The 24,797-nt window shown below is 39.1% G+C and overlaps 1 protein-coding gene across 3 annotated transcripts in view; it reads left to right on the forward strand.

Annotated features, from left to right (window-relative positions):
* Window positions 1-24,797, forward strand: part of PARVA (parvin alpha) — a 155,098-nt gene that overhangs the window by 90,282 nt on the left and 40,019 nt on the right. The window lies entirely within an intron of this gene.

The raw sequence follows: 24,797 nt of genomic DNA on the forward strand, positions 1-24,797 counted from the left end.
TGTTTATGTGAATAAATTACAAGGAAAGTCTCAATGACCAGATGGGGCTCCTCCCTGAGTAGAGGGTCATCCCCTAGGTAGATGAAAAGATTCCACAGTATGGTGGAAAATGTGTCTCACCCTCTACAGAAAAGCATATACTTGTGGCCTCAAGTAGGTATACTCACGTGTGCATGGAGGTGTGTATGTGTTTGCATTTCTCAGTCACCTACAGTGTGTGTATAGCCATGAGTACGTGTCTCTGTGGTCTGCGGACCTGTGTGTGCCCCTCTGTGCAGCCCTCTCTCCGCTGGGTACAAGTATGTGTCCCTGTGACACTTGGCCGATTTGAGGCTGTAGGTGTGCTGCCTCTGGAAAGGTATGTATCCCTGTTCACAGCTGTTCATGGGAAAATGTGAGGCCATGGGGTAGAGAAAGAATCCAGGGGTGATCTTAGTGCTGAAAGGACAAACTGGTTTGAATGACTTCGCACTTTGCCTCACTGTTCTGCATGTCCCTTGTTCCTGCCCCCTCAGCACCTCACCCCAGGCTCATCCACTTTCCTAAAGATCTTTCCTCCCCTCTTCCTCGTCACTCCTCCAAGGCCCATCCCTTTATGCTCAAGATGCTCTCCTGCATCCAGCCTTCCTGCCATTTTCACTTGTCTGAACTACTGAAAAAACTCTGAACCCACCTTTGCCTCCCGTCTCACCTCCTCCAACCCATGCCCCACGCATGTCACAGAGGAACCTTTTCAAATCGCAAGTCTGATCTTGCCAGTACTTGCTCTCCACTACCTGTGGGACAGAGCCCAGGCCCGCCGTTCACACTCCGCTCAAACATTTCATCATCTGACCCCGAGCTGTCTTTTCAGCTTCACCTCCGGCTGCTCACATACATGGCTGGTGCCGTGTAAAGTTCTAGGAATAGCGCTGACACCCCATGAGTGCCCAGAAACTGCTTTCACCATTTTCTCTGGTGGTTTCGTTATTTCTCTGAATGCCATGCTCCATGATTACATATGTCATGCACATTAACACCTCTGTACTTTTGCCCATGCTGTTTATTCCTTCTGCTCTGAGGTTCTTCCTCTGTCCTCAAGGCAAATCACTATTTCGATCCTTCCAATCTCTAGAATCAATTCAATGTATCTGCTGTCATGCTTGCATGTGACAACACAGTCACATGTAGACGCAACAGTCCTGCAGTCTTCAATGTTCTCTCAGGTACAGACACACATACACACAAGGGACATGCAGGCCTTTATGGTAAGACATTCCATGTTGTTTGTAGCTGTTTGTATGGATGTATGTGGGCTTCTCAAGGGCAAAAACCATGTCTTCATTTATCCATCTGTTATTTATCCAGTCTTCTCCAGGACAAGCAGTTTGCCTAGCACTTAGTTGATGTATACTGAATGAATGAATAATATAAAATCTAGTAATTTCCAGGAAGCTAAACTGATTTGGTACTCAAACATCAGTGTTAATGAGTAACAATATTTAAAGGCTTATAAATGCAAATGAACACAGAGAGGAAAAGAAAAAGCTTTGGCACATGTAGATGTAGAAGAGCCTGGAGCCTCACTGAGCGTCTCTCAGTCACTGTAGCTTTTAACACCTCAGCAAATTCCCAGCCAGGATCTCAAGCTATCTTGAAATGTTCTACGCTGGGCTTTCAAAACAAGGGTGGAACATGGCCAGGAAGCGATCTTGTCTCTGGGAACCACCGGAGAACTAACCAGCATCACACCAGTCCTCAGTGCCTGGCTCGAGGATACAGGCAGATCCCACTGGTTCAGATCTCCACCTCTGTGTGCAAAAGGCAATGCTGCTTTGTCACCTCAAGCTTAGACTCTTTGTGGATCTCAGGCTGCACAAGCACATTCAAAAGCTACAGGCGGGCTACCCAGGTGGAAAGAACCAGTTTGTAATTGAAAATATGCATCAGGAGCCCCTGGGAGGGATCAGTCTGGAGATAGAGTTTTGCGTGACCCCTCTGACCTTTAGTTACGCTCTGGCTATTTTTCTGCCTGCCTTCTTTCCTGACTGAGCTTCTCAAAAGCATGTTTGGCACTCACTGTGTCTGCTTCCCCTTCACTAATCATTCCCTTCCCAGGCACAGGCTGGGCACCACTCCACGTTTCCTTCCAAGGGCACCAATGCAAATTCTGTCTCCTCTTACTCTGTGGCACTTGTCATCACGGAACCTCTCCTCCCCCGCTCCCAGCCTGGTGCTCCCTGTGATCTCATGTTTTCCTGGGACCTTCCACCTCTTCCACCTCTGACACCTACTTCTCCGTCTTCATACACTCTTCCTGTAACGGTTGGGATGTCTCAATCTTCCATGCTTGGCCCTCCTCTTTTTCTTTCATGTCTTCCCCCTGGATATGACAACTACTCCTACAGTTTTAGCCATTAACTATATGATACAGATTTGAGAGCAGTTATCTCCAGAACAGCTTTCTCTGAAGCGATATAAGGCATGTCTTTCCAACATGCCTACCTGGATGTCACACCCTGTAACCAACCTGCCCCACAAATCCATTCTTTTTTCCACTTTGATGAATGATTTTATGACCCCTTAGCCAGCTGCTCAGATTAGAAACCTAGGAGTCATTCTGGATTGCTCCCCTGTCCCTCATAGTCTGTTAGTCACCAATTCTGACAACTGTAATCCCATATATAATGCATCAACCCATCCCATCCCAATCAGGTAGTATGCATGGGGCACTGAGAAAAGCGCCTGGCTCCCTAGGTGCTAGGTCAGTGCGCTTTCACCACTGCCCGCCAGCCCCACCCCCACGAAGCCACCTTAGCTCAGAATCTCATCATTTTTCTTAGCTTCTCTGGCTCCCAAATCCTTTTCTCTGTTATGCTGCTTCCTGCTCTGGTAGCGCTCTGAAGGTCTTCCAGATGTTCATTGTAGTTCACTATTTGTCCTCACACTTAAACACACCCATAGGCCATTTGTCAGTGTTCCTTTATTTTGTATGTTGAGCTACCTTTAGACTCAGCAGCAGTCCAGGGAGAGTACAGAGTGTTCCTGTCTCCCTTTGCCCAGCTTCCTCTAGTGTTGACATCTTACCCGAAGGACAAGTATCAAAACTAAGAAATCAACCTCTGTACAATGCTTACTGAAATTACAGAATTTAGATATTGTCAGTTCTAGGATCTAACCCAGGACTCCAGCTTGCGTTCAGTTCTCATGTCTCCTTGGTCCTCTCCAGTCTGTGACGTCTTTCCTGACCTTGGCACATTTGAAGAGGACTGATTTGTTATTTTGTAGAATGGCCACCAATTTGGGTCTGTCTGATGTTTTCTCATGATTAGATAGGATTATGGTTATACATTTTAGGGAGGAATAACACGGAAGTGATGTGTCCTTGGTATGTCATGTCAGGGAGTACCTGATGTTAATGTGTCTTATCCTTGGTGATGTTGACCTTGGATCCGGTGATGCCTGCCAGATTTATTCACTGTAAAGTTACTGTTTTTCTCTTTGTGCATAAAGGGAGATACTTTATGCAAATACCTTATTTATCCTTAAACCATCTCATTTATTACTGTGGTGTTCTAGAGGTTTTCTGTTTTCCTTATTCCATGTTTATTCATTGGAATTCTTAGGAAAAGTCCCTTGTCCCCATTTATATCAGTTTGGACACAAGGATACTTATTTTATACGTTAGCTTATAATCCAATACTATCATCATCCTTCTTTTGCTAACATAACTCTAGCCTTGACCCCTGGGAGCTCCTTCAGGTCAGCTCATGGACACTTCCACATGCCGCCCATACTTTTTTTTCTCTTAGCGCTTCCTTACTTTATGGCTTCATAAGATGCTTCAGGCTCACCTTATATTTTGCTTACTCTGGCCCTGAAATCGACCACTTCTCCAAGAAACCCTGATTTCTTTTGTTACAGAATGGTATTTATATGGTCATATTAGTGAGAGTTTTCAACTTGAGAGCTTTTATCTGTACGTCAGTATGGTACTATTACCTGGTGGTACTAAGATAAATCAGGTATGATCACTTCCAGAAATTTAGCTTCATACTGTACTGGGGCTGGGCAAGGAAAGTAAGAGGGGGCCAAGTTTGGGGTTAGTAAACCAATTATGAAACACTGGCACTTAGAAGAAGACAGAAATGACATGGGGACCTCCAGGAGTCCAGATACACTGAGTCACAAGCTTGGATATGACTCTGGAATCCAAGAAGCTGTGTTGATGTTGTGGAGCAAGGACTTAGAACCTAGAAATGAACAAGCCGCTGAGGGGGGCGCTCTTGGTGACAGGTTGTGTTTTTTTCATTGTCAGGGTGGACACAAGTAGTGAGCATCCCTGAGGTGACAAGCAGACTTGGCTGTAAAGCACCGGCTGGGTGTTATCTGATCACGAGTTCTGGGAGAGGAGCGTCTTACCTGGTTCTCCTTTGTGTGGCCAGATGCCACTTGCTCAGCAGCAGTATCTGGTCTGCTGATCTTTCTCAGAGCCTAGGCACATCTGGAAGGTTCTCCTGGCACAGCCTCTGCCCAGTCCTCCTTTCTGAGCTGCCTAACCCCACTGCCACTCTTCTCTGGGTCTTCCCTCTTGCCCTGGCTACAGATCTGAGTTTAGGTTTTCCTGAAAGCAGATACTGAGACAAGGACTTGCGTGGAAGACTTTTAGATGGGAGGAGGTCTTAGGAAGTACAAATAATCACAAGGGGAAGAGACAAATGCCACCTATGAAGGGTGCATTAATAAGGAAGGCAGTTCTGTTTGCAACCAGGGCTCAGTCCCAGAGGGAGGGAGAGGGGGGCTCTGAAAAACCAGCTGACAACACATCTCAGAATTAGAGTTTCCAGGACAGGGAAGCAGGGGCATTTATCTGACAGCTCCCGACACCATGTGGTTGAAGATTGCTTGTGCAGGAATTTTAAAATTCAAGGTTGGACTTCTGGTAGAGGTAGAGAGGGCCTCAGGGCCAGAGAGAGAGAGCCGTCAGGGTGCTAGGAGCTGCTCCTCATGACCCTAGCTGTTTCTCTGTACCACTGGTATCGCTGCCAGAGAAAAATCAGATGCTGGACGCTCGGGCCTCTTCATGATGTCTGCCCAGTCCTTCCACACTTCAGACCAAAAGCTTCTCAACTCCCAGTATGAACAAGTAGTTACTCTTTACTCTAGGCCAAAAAGTTGCCTTATTTTTAATCCCAGGAATAGCTACTTCTATCATTTCCTTTGAGCATGGACCACATGCAAGTTTGCTTATAATGTGTTTTATTTGATTGATTATTGTTTTTGAACATGTGCTGGGAAGAGGAGAGACCTATTTTGAGGGACAAAAGTCATAGACTTTTCCTTCTGGTTTTCATAATGTATATGTGTAAAACAGAGTATCTTTTTCAGGTGTGAGACCAAGAAGGGTCCCTTGGGTATAAGGATTCTACAGGAGGTTTTTGTTTGTTTGCTTTGGTGTGTATATCTTTTCCCCTGATAGACCCAAAAGAGTACCTCTTTCACTGACCTTAGTCTATTCCATTTGATTTGCTGTACTTTAACTTCTTAGTTAAGGGATATAAAAGTAAATATGTCACAGTGCTGCCTTAAAGTAACTCACTACCTGATAATACAGTGGGTGTGGGATGCCAAGTAGGAGTTTAGGAGAAGTATCATGAGAGAGGGCGCTTACTGAATGGGGCCTTATGAAAATAACATTCTAGTCAGCACAACAAAATGTCACTGATAAGCTCATTGGTTTCATTGTGAGTGGACAAAGTGTGGTGTTGTGTGGTAGAGACAGGGAGAGTGTGGGTTGATGATCATTAGAATTGGTTGAGTGGGATGTGTGACTAACAGAGAAAATGAGACCCAGCATCCAGATCTTGGTTTCCTAACACTGTTCTCCAATAATAGAAAAATCATAGGAGAATTGGAGAACCAATAGAAACTGGAAAATTGGCAGACTCTAGGACCAGAGCAGGGTATAGAGAAGGATGAGCCTAGAGCATCTTACAATGCCAAAAATAGGTGCTGAGGAAAATATATCTGTGGGGAAACATGTTGAAAGTGTTCAGGCCCAACCTATAATAGCTCACAGTGGCTAATGGAAGAATTTGGGGAAAATGAATAACAGTAGTACTGGATTAAAAACCCAAAGTCTAAAATAAGTACCCTTAAGTCAATATTGGTATAAATAAATGAGGGAAAGGAGCAATTCCAAATAATTTATATAGTTGCAACCCCTTCAAGGAGGTAGGTTAAACCCCCACCCCTTGAGTGGACTGCATTCCAATGATTAGGGTATAGAGTGGAGGAAGGTAAGTAGATTTAGTGGAGAAACATGGTACGGACACGTTGCCGGCAGTAAGTCATGTTGACAGCATGTACCCTCCATGTGATGTGATGTAAAGGGCACTTCATCTCTGTAGTCTTCCTCCCCCAAAACCCAATCTAATCATGAGAAAAACACAGGCCTGTCAAGGTCATGAAAACTTAGGAAAGTCTGAAACAGTGTCACAGAACAGAGGAGACAGGGAACAAGAGGTAAAACTGGGTTCGGGATATGCAGGAACTGTCTGAACTACCATTTCAGCTTTTCTATGAATCTAAAATCCATTCCAAAATGAAAAATGTATTTAAAAAGAAAGAAGATGAGCCTGCGTCAGAGAGGACCTTGAGCTAAGAATTTTAAACTACGTTCAGTGGGTAGTGGTAACTGCTATGAGCAAAGTGACATATCAGAAATGGAGCTTTAAGAAGATGACATTGCTTAGAGAAACTCCAGCAAAACATTTATTTGCAAGATAATGATGGTGTCAAACTAGAGGAATGACAGTATACATGGGGAAAAACTTTGAGAGAACCTCTTGACGTAGGTAATGAGCAGCTAAGGAAACCAGGCTGACTCTAAGGGGTGGGTGTTCAATGGATTCCATGATCCCCAGTGGGAGCAGCATCTTGAAGGGTTTGATCAAATTGGTTTTAGGCTGAAGTAGCAGCTATGCTAAGATTGAAAGAGGAATGAAGAGAAAGAAGATCTGAGGCCCAATCTTGGTTCTACTACTAAAGCATTTCTCTGCACCTCAGATCACTTCTGTAAAATTAGGAAGACAGCCTATAGATCCTTAGGGCTGAGCTGTCCATTATAATATCCTTTAACCACATGTAGCTATTAAAATAAATTTATTTACTTAGTCACATCAGTTATATTTCAGGTGCTCAATAACCAAATGGGTCTAGTGGATACCATATTGGATAAGGTAGAAGTGAACATTTCTGTCATAGAAGTTCCTTTGGACAGCAGTACTCCAAGGTGTCCCTGCTGTAGTAGTCTTTGATGCTAGGATGGTTGAAGATAATGTTTACTGCTATTCTTAAACTGGAGAAGGCATTTCTGGTCTCTGAAAAGCTCAAACTGGTTGAAAATATTTTGTCATTAGTTTATTTATAAGTATTAGAGATGTTCTGTAAGTAAAAACCAGGGTACAGAGTTGTGCATACATTATGTCAGTGTGTGTGTGTTAAGGGATACATCTAATGTTTGAGTATGTAGAGAGCAGAATATATCTAGAAGTAGTCATGAAAAACGTTCTCTCTAGAATGGGACTACGGAAGTTGGGACTGTAAGGAGAAAATAGAACTTAATTTTCACATCTTGAACTTTTACCATGCTTATATACTATCATATAAAAGGAAGTAAAGTACATAAATTTGAGTAGCAAAACTGAATCTATCAGATGTCAAACAGCAATTGATACATTTCAATGGTTATTCTAAGTTTTATATAATGGTCTTTCAACAGTGAACATATTAAATAGTGAAATATCAAAGACATGGTATTAGGAACAAGTCAGAGATGATAGCTGTCACCACCACTATAAGTGTTTTAGACATAATGCAACAAAACAAGAAATAAATTTTTGCATCCAATATCATAGCTAACTAGATGTTCAAAAAAATCTCTTGGTACTGCACACTTTAAAAATCTGGATAAGCCTTTAAAAATATATTTTAGTATTGCGTGGCTAAATTGGTGTGGAAGTAAAGAAAATTATTCTGATGCCAAAACAACAAGAAAGGGTAAATCCAGTAAGATAAGTGTAAATTTCCAATAGCCTTTAGCTTGAGGTTTAATGGGTCACACATGCAACATCAGGAGACAAAGCCTTCCTGGAGCAGGAAAGGGGATCAGATCAGAGACCCTTCAATAAAGCCAGGGTCTCTAAAGGGCAGCACTTTCAGTGGATAAGCTAGAAAATCTTGCCCAACAGAAAGGTAGTAAGGATAAATGTCACAACCTTGGATATGAGTGGAACAGAAAAAACAATGTCTGCACTTGATAATTCCTTATTGAATGTCTGTACTCACACAGATTTAGGGCTAGGATTCACATGGCTTTGAAAGGTCCAAATTGAAAATGTAGTTAAAAGTTGTCCCAGGTCACCAGTGCTCCCTGTGGGAAAAGCAAATATGTCCTTTTAGAGGAATGAACTTTAAATCCAGGCCACAAAGAACTCCCAGAGAAAAAATTCCAAGGAAAATGAGCTCAAAACCAGAAATCATCAAACACATGGGAAGCAAGCTACCATGAGCATCAACAGAAACTGTAGATTCCCTCAAATGCTACAGATATTAGCAACTGGAATATAAAATATGTTCACTATGTCAAAAGGTTTTAATAGATGATGAAAGAAGTATCAAAATTGGACAGGTAGATGTGAACCAAACAGAAGTTACAGAAATGAAAAAATAAGTAAAATGAAATTAGAAAACTCAATGGATTAGACACAGATGAAGGAATTGGTGAACTGAAAGATGGCAGTGAAGAAATTATCCAGAATGTACTATAGAGAGACAAGGTGTGGAAAGTAATAGAACTAAAAGAGATTATTCTAAGAACATCCAACACAGGGCTAATTGGAATTCTAGCAAGAGAAAAGAAAGAGAATGGAGCATAAGCAATATTTATAGATGTACTAAAAAAGAATTTTGTACATTTGATGAAAGATCTGAATTCTCAGATTCAAGAAGCTTAGGAAACCCTAAACAGGAAAAATAACAAGGAATCTATACCTACACCCTTCATACCTTCAAACCTGAGAACACTGAAGACAAAAAAGTGACTAAGAGGAGAGAGAAAAGATTACCTACAAAGGAACAAGAAACTGAAAGCTGTCTTTCATCTGAAACAGTAACTAAAAGATATTGAAGTGAAATCTTCAAAGTGTAGAAAAATTTGTTGACGTATATGTTTATATCCAGCAAAAAACCTGTTTTAAAGGCAAAACTGAAGGTATGTTAAACAAACATAAACTAAGAGGGTTTACTACCAGTAGACCCTCCTTAAAAGGAATTTCAAAAGGGTGTACTCTGGGAAGAAGGAAAATGAACCCCAAGGAAAGATCTTAAATACAACAAAAAATGATGAACAGTGATCACCATGGTGGTAGATTGAAGCAATGACTGAATGAATATAAATCACAATAAAGTCTCATTAGTTAATTTTAAAAAGATAGAATCCTAGACAGTTTTTTAGCACTGAAGTCAGAGTGTGATTGGAGACAAAGTATATATTAAGGTTCTGTTATGTTAAATTTTATCTACATGATAAATTTTCTAGGGTAGACTCTAAAATAATTAGAGTGTATATTAGTAATGGGGAGAAAATGAAATGAGAGGGAATGGGAACATCAATCCAAAAGAACGCAAGGATGATGAGGGATAAAAAAAAATCAGAAAAGCAGAAAAACAGAATGTTCAAAATAAGTTGGTAGATGTGAATCCAACTATATTGATAAGCCAAATACAAATTGACTTTGTCAATTTAAAAGACAAAGGTTGTTAGACTAGATAACAAAATGAAGTCTTGCTATATGCTATTTACAAGAGACAGTCTTAATATATGAGGACACAGAAAGGTTGAAAGAAAAAGAGTGCAAATAATTATATATACTAATTTGTAAAAAGTTGGGGTAACTAACCTCAAACAAAATAGACTTTTAAGACAGAAAGCATTACTACAGAGAGCCTCTACATAGTGATGAGACTAGAGTCACTAAGAAAATACAGACTGTTTAAACCTAAATACATTTTTGTGCAAATATATAAAAATATAAGTGACAGAATTACAGAAAGAACTTGACAAGCCTGCCATCACATATTTTTAATATATTTCTCTTAGAAACATTTTTTTAAAAGTTCATAAGAATAGAGAAGTTTTTGACAATGCCATTAACCAGCCATACCCCAAAACTGGAGTATTTTCATTCTTTTCAGCTGATAGAGAACACTTACAAAACTTGGCTATGTCCATAAAGTAATCTCAACAAATTATTGTACAAACCGAAGTCCCTGACCATGATGCAATAAAGAAGATCTTTTTAACTCCATATATTTGGAAATGCAAATAGAGTAATTCAGGAATCATATTGGAAAGATTATTTTATGTATTCTAATTCTTTGAAGGGTGGTTACATTAATATAATATGATATCTATGGCAACTGTATTCATTAGAACATCTCAGTTTATTCAGTCATTGAGTGAGTTTATTCTGCCCTGTCTTGATACTTCAGAACTTTTTTAATACCATTTCATTGTTTTCAAAAAACAATCTCTCCAAAAGCATATTTGATGCTAACTTCAAAAACTGAAAGATTAAAAAAATAATCCTGTTTCAAAATCATGCGTGCTACTTTATAACAAGTTAAACTAACAATGAACAATTTGCAAAACTATGGAAACAGTATCCTGGAGGAATAAAATTTCAGCAATACAAAATTTTCAGAGAGCTAGCTGCAATTAGCCTACTGAAGAGAAAGGGAGGAAAACCAGGAGTCTTGAGAAAGAAATTATCTTTAAATCCTTATTAACACTCAGTGAAATGCTTATTTAGCTACAGGAATATATGAGTAGATCTTTTAAATTTTAAGGGTTGAATATTTTAGAAACAAAATAGGGGGCAGAAATAGCAGAAGAGGTTCTCAAATCTTTTTTAAAATGTCATAAAATTGAAATAAGTGACCTAAGCTTACAAGACAGAGGTAACCATGTTTTATCTTATTTGCATACCCAGGGAATGGTAAATTGTTCTACTTCGGGGATAGATAAGCAGACCGATCCCAGAAGGCTGGAGGTGCTATGAGACCAAAGAAAGAGGCTGGCAAGTCCATCTCGTATATAAGTTTATTGAGTGTAACTTACCTACAAAAGCTTGTCCTGAGCAACTGCAGGATGCTTAGATCTCAGTACTGCTTTGTGTTTAGGGAGGCTAACTTATATAGACAAGGAGAAAGGGTCTCTGTACAGGGGGGCCATGTTTGTGTTTAGCCAAAGCAGGGACTGATGTATTGACCTTATCTATGGAATGTTCTCTATTAGTAGCACATAAAGGATGTGGGGAGGGGGAGGTGAGTCAGTCAGTGGTCACCACGACAAATTTGTCAGGATGGCGTTACTCTTGCTCACAGACAGACTCGAACAAATAAGAATAAGGGGATTTGGTGAAATGACTCTATTCAAGAAGAAAATCTGTAAGGCAACAGCTGTTTCTCTTTTTTATCAGCAATAATCAGTTGGTAATACACAAATTCACAAAAACATTTATTGCGACTTTATTACAAATAGGAAAAGTGTGAGATATAACCTGATTATCTATTGGAGAATGGCTGAATAAGTTGTACCTGTAATATATTATCACTATAACTCATTCTTTTTTAATTGCATATGTACTGACAGATACTCATGATATATGCTTAAGTGAGACATATCATACAGAGAAATAGAGACTAAAAAGACAGATGGATAAAACTAAGAGCTGGTTCTCCAAAAAGATAAACAAAATTGACAAACCTTTAGCTAGACTCACCAAAACAGAGAAGAGACTCAAATAAATAGTCAGAAATGAGAGAGAAGACATTACAACTAATACCGCAGAAACACGAAAAATCATGAGAGATTACTATGAACAATTATATGCCACCAAATTGGACAACCTAAAAGAAATGGATAAATTCCTGGAGACATACAACTTGCCAAGACTGAGTCACAAAGAAATAGAGAATCTAAATAAGCAGTTACTAGTAAGGAGAAGAATTCACCAGTGAAGCCATCTGGTCATAGTCTTTCATTTATTGGGAACTTTTTGATTACTGATTCAAACAATTAAAGAATAATTCCAATCTTTCTCAAACTGTGCCCAAAGATAGAAGAGAAGGGAATACTACCAAACTCATTTTACTCATTATCCTGATACCAAAACCAGACAAGGATGCCACACAAAAAAATTACAGCAATATCCCTGATGAATATAGATACAAAAATCCTCAACAAATTATTAGCAAAATAAATTCAACACTACATTAAAAGAATCATACATCATGATCAAATGAGATTTATCCCAGGAAATGCAAGGATGGATCAGAATCCAAAAATCAATCAATGTGATATACCATATTAACAAAATGAAGGATAAAAAACATAGTTATGTTCAGAGATGCAGAAAAAGCATTTGACAAAATTCAACATCCATTTATGATAAAAATTGTCAACGAAGTGGGAATAGAGGGAACATACCTCAACATAATAAAGGCCTAACATGACAAGCCTTTGGCTAACATCATACTCTATGGAGAAAAGCTAAAAGCTTTTCATCTAAGATTGGGAACAACGCAAGGATGCCCACTCTAGCCACTTTTATTTAACATAGTATTGGGAGTCCTATCCAGAGAAATTAGGCAATAAAGTCTTCCAAATGAAAAGAAGGAAGACTGTTACTATTTATAGATGGCATTGCATATAGAAAACCCTTAATACTCCACCAAAAACTGTTAGAATAAACAAATTCAGTAAAGTTACAGGATACAAAATCAATATACAAAAATCCATTGTATTTCTATACACTAATAATGAACTATCAAAAAGAGAAATTAAGAAAAAAAATTCCACTTACAATCTCATCAAAAGGAATAAAATTGGAATAAATTTAACCAAAGAGTGAAAGACCTATACATTGAAAACTAAAAGATGCTGGTGAAAGAAACTGAAGAAGACACAAATAAATGGAAAGATACTCCATGCTCATCGACTGGGAGCATATTAAAATGTCTATTTACCCAAGGAAATCTACAGATTCAATGCAATCTCCATGAAAATTCCAATTGCAGTTTTCACAGAAATAATCCTAAAATTTGTGTGGAACCGCAGAAGACCCTGAGTAGCCAAAGCAATCTTAAAAAAGAACAACAAAGCTAGATGGCATCAGGCTCCCTGATTTCAAACATTAGTTCAAAACTATAGTATTCATTACCCAAAGAATACAACTTCTCAGATTGAAAAAGCACTTTTTACAATAGCCTATGTTTATCACAGCACTTTTTACAATAGCCAAGATATGGAAACAACCTAAGTGTCCATCAGTAGATGAATGGATAAAGAAGATGTGGTACATATACACAATGGAATACTATTCGGCCATAAGACAGAAACAAATCCTACAGTTTGCAACAACATGGATGGAGCTGGAGGACATTATGCTCAGTGAAATAAGCCAGGCAGAGAAAGACAAATGCCAAATGATTTCCCTCATTTGTGGGGTATAACAATGAAGCATAACTGAAGGAACAAAATGGCAGCAGACTCAGAGACTCCAAGAATGAACTAGTGGTTACCAAACGGGAGGGGTGTGGGAGGGCAGGTGGGGAGGGAGGGAGAAGGGGACTGAGGGGTATTATGTTTAGTACATATGGTGTGGGGGGGTCACAGGGAGAACAGTGTAGCACAGAGAAGGCACATAGTGGATCTGTGGCATCTTGCTGCACTGATGGACAGTGAGTGCATTGGGGTGTGGGTGGGGACTTGATAATATGGGTAAATGTAGTAACCACATTGTTTTTTCATGTGAAACCTTCATAAGAGTGTATATCAATCATACCTTAATAAAAAAATTTAAACAAAAAGCTATAGTATTCAGAACAATATGGTATGGGCAGACATAGAGATCAATGGAACAGAATCAAGAGCCCACAAATAAAGCCACACATATATCATCAATTAACTGATGACAAAAGAGCCAAGAACATAGTTTCTTCAATAAATGGTTGTGGGAAAACTGGACAGCTCCATGCAGAAGAATTAAACTGGACTGTTGTCTTATACCACACACAAAAACTAACTAAAAAGGGATTAAAGACTTGAACATAGACCTGAAATCATAAAACTCCCAAAGAAAACTAAGCAGTAAGCTCCTTGACATTGGCTTGGCAATGACTTTTTTTTTTTATTTGACACCAAAAAAAAAGGCAACAAAAGCAAAAATAAACAAATTGGGACTACATAAAACTAAAAAGCATCTACACAGCAAAGGCAACCATCAACAAAATGAAAAAACAACTTCTGATTGAAAAAAAATATTTGCAGATCATATCTGATATCCAAATATATAAAGAATTCATGCAACAAATATAAAAAAAAAACAGTCTGACCAAAAAATGGGCAAAGGACCTGAATAGACATTTTTCCAAAGAAGACATACTCATGATCAACAGGTACATGAAAAGGTGCTCAGTATCGCTAATCATCGGAGAAGTGCAAATCAAAACAACAGTGAGGTATCTCACACCTATTAAAATGGCTATTATCAAAAAAAAATATCAAGTGTTGGCAAGGATGTAGAGAAAAGGGAACCCTCCTACACTCTTGGTGGAAATGTGAATTTGTTCAGCCACTATGGAAAACAGTATGAAGGTTCCTCAAAATAATCAAAAATAGAACTACCATATGATCCAGCAATTCCACTTCTGGGTATTTATCCAAAGAAAACAAAAACACTAACTCAAAAAGAATATGCACCCCTATGTTCATTGCAACATTATTTACAATAGCCAAGATATGGAAACAATCTAAGTGTTCATGGATGGATGAATGGATAAAGAATTTGTGCGGAATGTGTGTGTGTGTGTATACACAATGAATATTATTTGGCTCAAAAAACAAATGAAATCTTGCCATTTGCAACAAAGTGGATAAACCTCTTGAGGGCATTATATTATACTGAGTGAAGTAAGTTAAAGACAAATACCATATGATCTCACTTATGTGTGAAATCTAAAACAAAAAAAACCCACCTAAGCTCATAGATACAGAGATCTGATAAGGGTATCCAGAGGCAGTTGGATGGGGGTAGGAAAAAATGTGTGAAAAGGTACAAAAACAAAGAAAGAATGAGTTATATCCATATATATTGATGTAGAAACATAATCATGATATATGAGTAGAAAGAAAAGTAGCAGAAAAATATATACACTGTAATTGCACTTTCATTATCAGAGAGAAATTTGTGTATTATAAAGAGATACACCCAAAACTCTTAATAAGGGTTACTTCAAGATATTCTCTCTACTCAAATCCCATAATACCAAAGTCAATGCCTAAAGTACAACATCCAACAACAATAATTAAAGGCAAAAAAATAAACCCAAAGCATAATAACTGAAACAGAGAAAAGTAAAGTAGAATTATTTTCTAAGAAATTAGTGATGCAAAATAAATAAAGCCATAAGTCTTCTCCTTAATAAGCAGTGCCAGATGGTTAGAAAAAAAACATTATTTTACATTTTAGGAAGAGGGCATTATAACTTTAGTATCATAGACTACTTAAAAATATTGCTGGAGACAGAAAAAACAATAAATGTTCCAGTAGATAATATGTAAAATCCAATTTTTAAAAAAATGACAGACACAAGAATATCCAAGGGAGAAGACAGTCTCTTCAATAAATGGTGTTGGGTAAACTAGACAAGTATGTGCACATGAATGAAGCTGGATCACTTTCTTAAACCATATACAAAAATAAACTCAAATGGATTGAAGGCTTAAGACTTGAAACCATAAAACTCCTAAGGAAAAGCATAGGCAGTAAACTCTTGGACATTTGCCTTGGCAATATTTTTTTGCATCTCTCTCACCAGGCAAGGGCAACGAAAGCAAAAATAAACAAATGAGACTCTACCCAACTAAAAAGCTTTTACACAGGGAAGAAAACCATCAACAAAGTGAAAAGGCAGCCTACTGAATGGGAGAAGATATTGAAAAATATATATCTGGTAAGGGATTAATATTCAAAATATGTAAAGAACTCATACAACTCAAGAACAGAAAAACAAAAATCTGATTAAAAAATAGGCAGAGGGATGTCAGGGATTCTCAAGATGGCAGCGTGAGTAGGGTGGCTGAAATCTCCCAAAACCATATATACTTTGAAAATACAGCGAATACAACTATTCCTAAAAGAGTGACCAGAAGATACAGTACACCAGCCAGGTTACATCTACATCCATGAGAACTCAACATCTCATGAAGAGGATAACATACAAAGCCGTGACCCAGCAGGACCCAAGCACTCCCCCCACCCCAGCTCACTGGTGGGATGAAAAGAATCGGAGTGGGGAGGGAGTGGAAGCACAGACTACTAAACAACCAGAACTTCAGGTGCCCTAATCCACTGGGTGGCAATGCAGCACCAAAGTCCCTCATGGTGATAGGCAGCCTGCCGTTCATCCCCCCCTCCCCCATGCCAGCACTGCAAGTGAACCAGCTGATCCCCATTTCTGCGGAGCAGCTGGGGAGCAGCCCCACCCACAGCAACCACACAGAGGCTTCTCCCAGTGTGCAGCTAACCAGGCCAGACCCAGAGGCTGCCCCCTGCCGGACAGCGGAGACCAGTGCAGTCTGGAAAGCACAAAGGGGCTTTATTCTCACAGCAAACATGCGCTGCTTGCCTGAAACCCCCACCAGTGCCGTAGGCCATCCCGAGGGCCGCCTGCCCACTTTAGATCAGGGGATTAACCCGGAGGCTGCCCCCTGCACATGGCTGACCAGCACAGGCAGAGGAAGCCAGTACGGAGTCCAGAAAGCACATAGGAGCTCTGTTCTTGCAACGAACACATGCTGATCACCTACAAACACCACCAGTGCCTGAGGCCATCCTGAGGACCGCCCCATTCATGGCAGCTCAGGGGATCAACCCAGAGGCTGCCCCTGTGCACAGCCAACCAGCACAGGTAGAGGAAGCTGGCACACAGTCCAGAAAGCATGTAGGAGCTCTGTTCTCATGGCAAACATGTGCTGATCGCCTGCAACCACCACCAATGCCCCAGGCCATCACAAGGGTCACCCCACCCACAGCAGCTCAGGGGATCAGCCCAGAGGCTGCTCCCTGTGTACGGTTGGCCAGCACAGCAGGGGAGACCAGTGTGGAGTCCTGAAAGGATGAAGTGACACCATTCTCAAGGGAGAACACATGCGCTCGCGTGCGACCCTTGCCAGTGCCCTAGGTTATCCAGAGTACCACCCCGCCCACAGTAGCTCACGGGATCAACCAGAGGCTGCTCCCTGTGTGCAGTTGTCTGGCACAGGCAGCAGAGATGGGCAAGGTGACCAGCAAGCAGGAAGGGACTTTGTTCTCCCAGCTGACACATGCACCACTAGCTGGCGATCACTTCCATCACCAAGAAAAGGCAAAAGAACATTGTTCAGTCCAAAATCCCTCAAACCCCAGAGAGGGCCTGGTGAGACCGAAATCACCAATCTTCCTAAAAAAGAATTCAAAATAAAAGTCATAAGCATGCTGATGGATCTATAGAGAAATATGCAAGACCTAAGGGATGAATTCCGGAGGAGGATAACAGAAATGAAACAAACAATGGAAGGATTTATGAGCAGACTTGATGAGGTGCAAGAGACCCTTAAAGGAATAGAAATCAGAGAACAGCAATACAGAGAAGCCGAGGCAGAGAGAGATAAAAGGATCTCTAGGAATGAAAGAATATTAAGAGAACTGTGTGACCAATCCAAACAGAACAATATTCACATTATAGGGGTACCAGAAGAAGAAGAAGAGAGAAAAAGGGATAGAAAGTGTCTTTGAAGAAATAATTGCTGAAAACTTCCCCAAGCTGGGGAAGGAAATACTTTCTTGGACCATGGAAATCCATAGATCTCCCCACACAAGGGAACCAAGGAGGACAACACCAAGACATATAATAATTAAAATTGTAAAAATCAAAGACAAGGACAGAGTATTAAAAGCAGCCAGAGAGAGAAAAAAGATCACCTACAAAGGAAAGCTCATCAGGCTATCATCAGAATTCTCAGCAGAAACCTTACAGGCCAGAAGAGAATGGCATGATATATTTAATGCAATGAAACAGAAGGGCCTCGAACCAAGAATACTGTATCCAGCACGATTATCATTATCATTTAAATTTGAAGGAGGGATTAAACAATTCCCAGATAAGCACAAGTTGAGGGAATTTACCTCCCACAAACCATCTCTAAAGTGGATTTTAAAGGGACTGCTCAAAAAAATGAACAAGTGGGACTATATTAAGCTGAAAAGCTTCTGTATAGCAAAATACACCATCAATAGAACAAAAGGAACCCTACAGTATGGGAGAATATATTTGAAAATGACACATCCAATAAAGGCTTGACGTCCAGAATATATAAAGAGCTCACATGCCTCAACAAACAAAAAACAAATAACCCAATTAACAAATGGGCAGAGGAACTGAACAGACAGTTCTCCAAAAAAGAAAAACAGATGGCCAACAGACACATGAAAAGATGTTCCACATCACTAATTATCAGAGAAATGCAAATTAAAACTACAATGAGGTACACCTCACACCAGTAAGGATAGCTGCCATCCAGAAGACAAACAACAACAAATGTTGGCGAGGCTGTGGAGAAAGGGGAACCCTCCTACACTGCTGTGGGAATGTAAATTAGTTCAACCATTGTGGAAAGCAGTATGGAGGTACATCAAAATGCTCAAAACAGACTTACCATTTGACCCAGGAATTGCACTCCTAGGAATTTACCCTAAGAATGCAGCAATCAAGTTTGAGAAAGACCAGTGCACCCCTATGTTTATCGCAGCACTATTTACAATAGCCAAGAATTGGAAGCAACCTAAATGTCCATCGATAGATGAATGGATAAAGAAGATGTGGTACATATACACAATAGAATACTACTCAGCCATAAGAAATGGGCAAATCCTACCATTTGCAGCAACATGGATGGAGCTGGAGGGTATTATGCCCAGTGAAACAAGCCATGCGGAGAAAGAGAAATACCAAATGATTTCACTCATCTGTGGAATATAAGAACAAAGGAAAAACTGAAGGAACAAAACAGCAACAGAATCACAGAACTCAAGAATGGACTAACAGGTACCAAAGGGAAAGTGACTGGGGAGGATGGGTGGGTAGGGAGGGATAAGGCGGGGGAGAAGAAGGGGGGTATTAAGATTAGCATGCATGGGGGGTAGGAGAAAAGGGAGGGCTGTACAACACAGAGAAGGCAAGGAGTGATTCTACAACATTTTGCTATGCTGATGGACAGTGACTGTAAAGGGGTTTATAGGGGGGACCTGGAATAGGGGAGAGCCTAGTAAACATAATATTCGTCATGTAAGTGTAGATTAATGATACCAAAAAAAAAAAAAAGGCAGTTCCTGTGTGGTGACCTCCAATGAGTTCTACATAAAGGTATAAAGGGCATATAAAAGTGTAGGCAAAGGGTCTGTGTTTATACAGAGGATCAAAGCCTAATTTGGCTACCCCGAAAATGAACTAAGATACGATATGAAAAAGAACTTCCAATATCAGCACTCTCTGGAAGACTCATGCCAGAAGATGATCATCAAAAAACCCCAACAAAGATCCACGCACTGCTACAGCTGTAGATGCACTCATCCCACCAGCTCCTGGACTTGCCATGGGAATGAAGAAGGAGATATCTAAGCTGGCCTGTGCATACAGTAAAACAACAAATTTGACTGGATCTATACTGTTGGAAGTTAACCAAGAATTAGGAGAAGTGCAAATTGTAGTGCTCCAAAGTCTTACAACTACAGACTATTTACTGTTAAAAGAACATATGGGATGTGAACAGTCCCCAGGAATGGGTTGTTTTAATTTGTCTGATTTCTCTCAGACTGTTCAAGTTCAGTTGGACAATATCCATCATATTATCGATAACTTGTCACAAATGCCTAAGGTACCTAACTGGTTTTCTTGGTTTCACTGGAGATGGCTGGTAATTACAGGTATGCTTTGGTTATGTAACTATACTCCTATTATGTTAATGTGTGTGGGCAATTTAATTAGTAGTTTAAAACCTATACATGCTGAAGTTACTCTACAAGAAGATATGTCAAAGAAATAATCAATCTTCCCATGTTTTCTTCTTCCTGCTACTTCTATAGCTTTTCTTCTTCCTTCCTAATTACAACCCTTAAATAGAATTCGTGCCTCATATCAAATTTACCGAGTATCATAATTCTTCCAAGTGGTAAAGATACCTCAAGACAAATGCTGGGCATAGAAGCCGCAGGGCATTAATATGCAAAGAAGTAAAAAGCTAACCTTTTCAAAGAATATTTCTTCTCTCTCACTTACCAACTTTACATTTCCCTGCATGGCCCTGGAAGATGACTGGTTAGCCAGAGACGGTTAGCCAGAGCCAAGATTCCTCAAGGGAAGAACAACCTAAGACAGGCACAGTTGCAGGGGGGCCATCAGGTGAGAAATTGGGGATCAACAGAGGTGAGGCTTAGAACCTCACCCCCCCTGTTCTGAGAGAAATCTTCTGCATGCATATGTGGATGTTTTATTTCCCTTGTCTAGCTTGGATTAACACATAGTCTACAGGCACACACCTCATCATCTACATTTTCTCTCTTACAACACTAAACTACGTTTTCTACCTTTATCTTGTATCTACCTACCACTTCAGCATTTTATTAAAAATAATAATAATAAAGGGAGAAATGTGGTATCCACATATAAACCAAGTATAAAAATCAAATGAGTATTCAAATTTGAACTGACTGTTTGTAGTTCATAATGCATGAGCAAAACCGAAAGTTTCTGTGATGACTGCCCTTGTACTGTTCACCATGTAACTTATTCACTATGTAAGTATTTGTTCTCCATGTAAGAACTTGTTCGTTATGCTTCAGAAGATTGGAGACTGACGAAAATTAGGCTTGGGGTGGATTAATGATTGTGCATTGAGCATTGACTCCCCTATACAGAATTTTATTGTTGTTAACAACCATTTGATCAATAAATATGAGAGATGCCCTCACACACACAAAAAAAAGAAGATATGTCAAAGAAATAATCAATCTTCCCATGTTTTCTTCCACCTGCTACTTCTATAGCTTTTCTTCTTCCTTCCTAATTACAACCCTTAAATAGAATTCATGCCTCATATCAAATTTACCGAATATCATAATTCTTCCAAGTGGTAAAGATACCTCAAGACAAATACTGGGCATAGAAGCCACAGGGCATAAATATGCAAAGAAGTAAAAAGCTAACCTTTTCAAACAATAAGGCTTCTCTCTCACTTACCAACTTTACATTTCCCTGTATGGCCCCGGAAGATGACTGGTTAGCCAGAGACGGGTAAGATTCCTCAAGGGAGGAACAACCTAAGACAGGCAGAGTCGCAGGGGGGCCATCAGGTGAGAAATTGGGGATCAACAGAGGTGAGGCTTAGAACCTCACCCCTCCTGTTCTGAGAGAAATCTTCTGCATACGTAGATGTTTTATTGCCCTTGTCTAGCTTGGATTAACACATAGTCTAGAGGCACACACCTCATCATCTACATTTTCTCTCTTACAACACTAAACTATGTTTTCTACCTTTATCTTGTATCTACCTACCACTTCAGCATTTTATTAAAAATGATAATAATAAAGAGAGAAATGTGGTATCCACATATAAATCAAGTATAAAAATCAAATGAGTATTCATATTTGAACTGTTTATAGTTCATAATGCATGAGCAAAACCAAAAGTTTCCGTGATGACTGCCCTTGTACTGTTCACCATGTAACTTATTCACTATGTAAGAATTTGTTCTCCGTGTAAGAACTTGTTCTTTATGCTTCAGAAGATTGGAGACTGACGAAAATTAGGCTTGGGGTGGATTAATGATTGTGCATTGAGCATTGACTCCTCTATACAGAATTTTATTGTTGTTAACAACCATTTGATCAATAAATATGAGAGATGCCCTCACAACAACAACAACAAAAAAAGTACACACTTCCAATTGTAAAATAAATAAGTAACTGGGATGTAATGTATAGCATAAGGAATATAGTCAAAATATTGTAACAACTTGGTATGGTGATAGCTGGTACCTAGAATTATCATGTATATAAATGTTGAATCACTGTGTTGTACACCTGAAACTAATGTAATATAATACTGTGTGTCAACTACCCTTCAATAAAAAATAATTATCTACAAAAAAAATAAATAAATAAAGGGACTGCTCAATATGGAAGTGCTCCTAAGGCTAAACAGATGTTACCAGAGAAACTAAAACCACAGCAAAGAAAATAGACCAACCAAATACTAACGAAATGCAAAATAAAACCAGCTATCCATAAAATCAGTCAAGGGAAACACAAAAGAGTACAGACTAAAACACCTAACATATAAAGAGTGGAGGAGGAAGAAAAAGAAGGGAGAGAAATAAAGAATTATCAGAATGTGTTTATAATAGTGTAATAAGTAAGTTAAGTTAGACAGTTAGAAAGTAAGGAAGCTACCCTTGAACCTTTGACCACAAATCTAAAGCCTGCAATGGCAGTAAGTTCGTATGTTTCAATAATCACCCTAAATGTAAATGGACTGAATGCTCCAATCAAAAGACACAGAGTAATAGAATGAATGAAAAAGCAAGACCCATCTATATGCTGCTTACAAGAGACTCACCTCAAACCCAAAGACATGCAAAGACTAAAAGTCAAGGGATGGAAAAAAGATATTTTATGCAAACAACAGGGAGAAAAAGCAGGTGTTGCAGTACTTGTATCAGACAAAATAGACTTCAAAACAAAGAAAGTAACAGGAGATAGAGAAGTACATTACATAATGATAAAAGGGTCAGTTCAACAAGAGAATATAACCATTATAAATACCTATGCACCCAACAGAGGAGCACCTACATATCTGAAACAAATATTAACAGAATTAAAGGAGGTAATAGAATGCAATGCATTTATTTTAGGAGACTTCAACACACTACTCACTCCAAAGGACAGATCACCAGACAGAAAATAAGTAAGGGCACAGAGGCACTGTTAGAACAGACGGACCTAACAGACATCTACAGAACTCTAAACCCGAAAGCACAAGGATACACATTCTTCTCAAGTGCACATGGAAAATTTTCCAGAATAGACCCCATACTAGGCCACAAAAAGAGCATCAGTGAATTAAAAAAGATTGAAATTCTACCAACCAACTTCTCAGATCACAAAGGTATAAAACTAGAAATAAATTGTACAAAGAAAACAAAAAGACTCACAAACACATGGAGGCTTAACAACGTGCTCCTAAATAATCAATGGATCAATGACCAAATTAAAACAGAGATTAAGCAATATATGGAGACAAATGACAACAAGAGTACTAAGCCCCAACTTCTGTGGGACGTGGTGAAAGCATGTCTAAGAGGAAAGTATATAGCAATCCAGGCCTATTTAAAGAAGGAAGAACAATCCCAAATGAATAGTCTAAAGTCACAGTTATTGAAACTGGAAAAGAAGAACAAATGAGGTCCAAAGTCAGCAGAAGGAGGGACATAATAAAGATCAGAGAATAAATAAATAAAATTGAGAAGAATAAAAAATAGAAAAAATTAATGAAATGAAGAGGTGGATCTTTGAGAAAATAAACAAAATAGATAAACCCATAGCCAGACTTATTAAGAGAAAATGAGAATCTACACACATAAGCAGAATCAGAAATAAGAAAGAAAAAAATCACAATGGACACAACAGAAATATAAGGAGTTATTAGAGAATACTATTAAAATCTATATGCTAGCAAACTGGATAACCTAGAAGAAATGGACAACTTTCTAGAAAAATACAACCTTCCAAGACTGACCAAGGAAGAAACAGAAAATCTAAACAGACCAATTACCAGCAACAAAATTGAATCGGTAATCAAAAACCTACCCAAGAACAAAACTTCCGGGCCAGATGGATTCACTGCTGAATTTTATCAGACAAATAGAGAAGACATAATACCCATTTCTCCTTAAAGTTTTCCAAAAAATAGAAGAGGAGAGAATACTCCCAAACTTATTCTATAAAGCCAGCATCACCCTAGAACCAAAACCAGGCAAAGACATCACAAAAAAAGGAAACTACAGACCAATATCCCTGATGAACATAGATGCAAAAATACTCAACAAAATATTAGCAATCCAAATTCAAAAATACATTTAGAGGATCATACACCATGATCAAGTGGGATTCGTATCAGGAATGCAAGGATGGTACAACATTCAAAAATCCATCAACATCATCCACCACATCAACAATAAGGACAAAAACCACATGATCATCTCCATAGATGCTGAAAAAGCATTTGACAAAATTCAACATCTATTCGTGATTAAAAACTCTCAACAAAATGGGTATAGAGGGCAAGTGCCTCAACATGATAAAGGCCATATATGACAAACCCACAGCCAACATCATACTTAACAGTGAGAAGCTGAAAGCTTTTTCTTTAAGATCAGGAACAAGACAAGGATGCGCACTGTCCCACTTCTATTCAACATAGTACCGGAGGTCCTACCCACAGCAATCAGAAAACACAAAGAAATAAACAGCACCCAGATTGGTAAGAAAGAAGTCAAACTATCACTATTTGCAGATGACATGATATTGTACATAACAAACCCTAAAGAATCCACTCCAAAACTACTATAACTAATATCTGAATTCAGCAAAGTTGC

The sequence above is a fragment of the Manis pentadactyla genome, chromosome 9 (genome assembly GCF_030020395.1).
Source record: "Manis pentadactyla isolate mManPen7 chromosome 9, mManPen7.hap1, whole genome shotgun sequence".
Lineage (NCBI taxonomy): Eukaryota > Metazoa > Chordata > Mammalia > Pholidota > Manidae > Manis > Manis pentadactyla.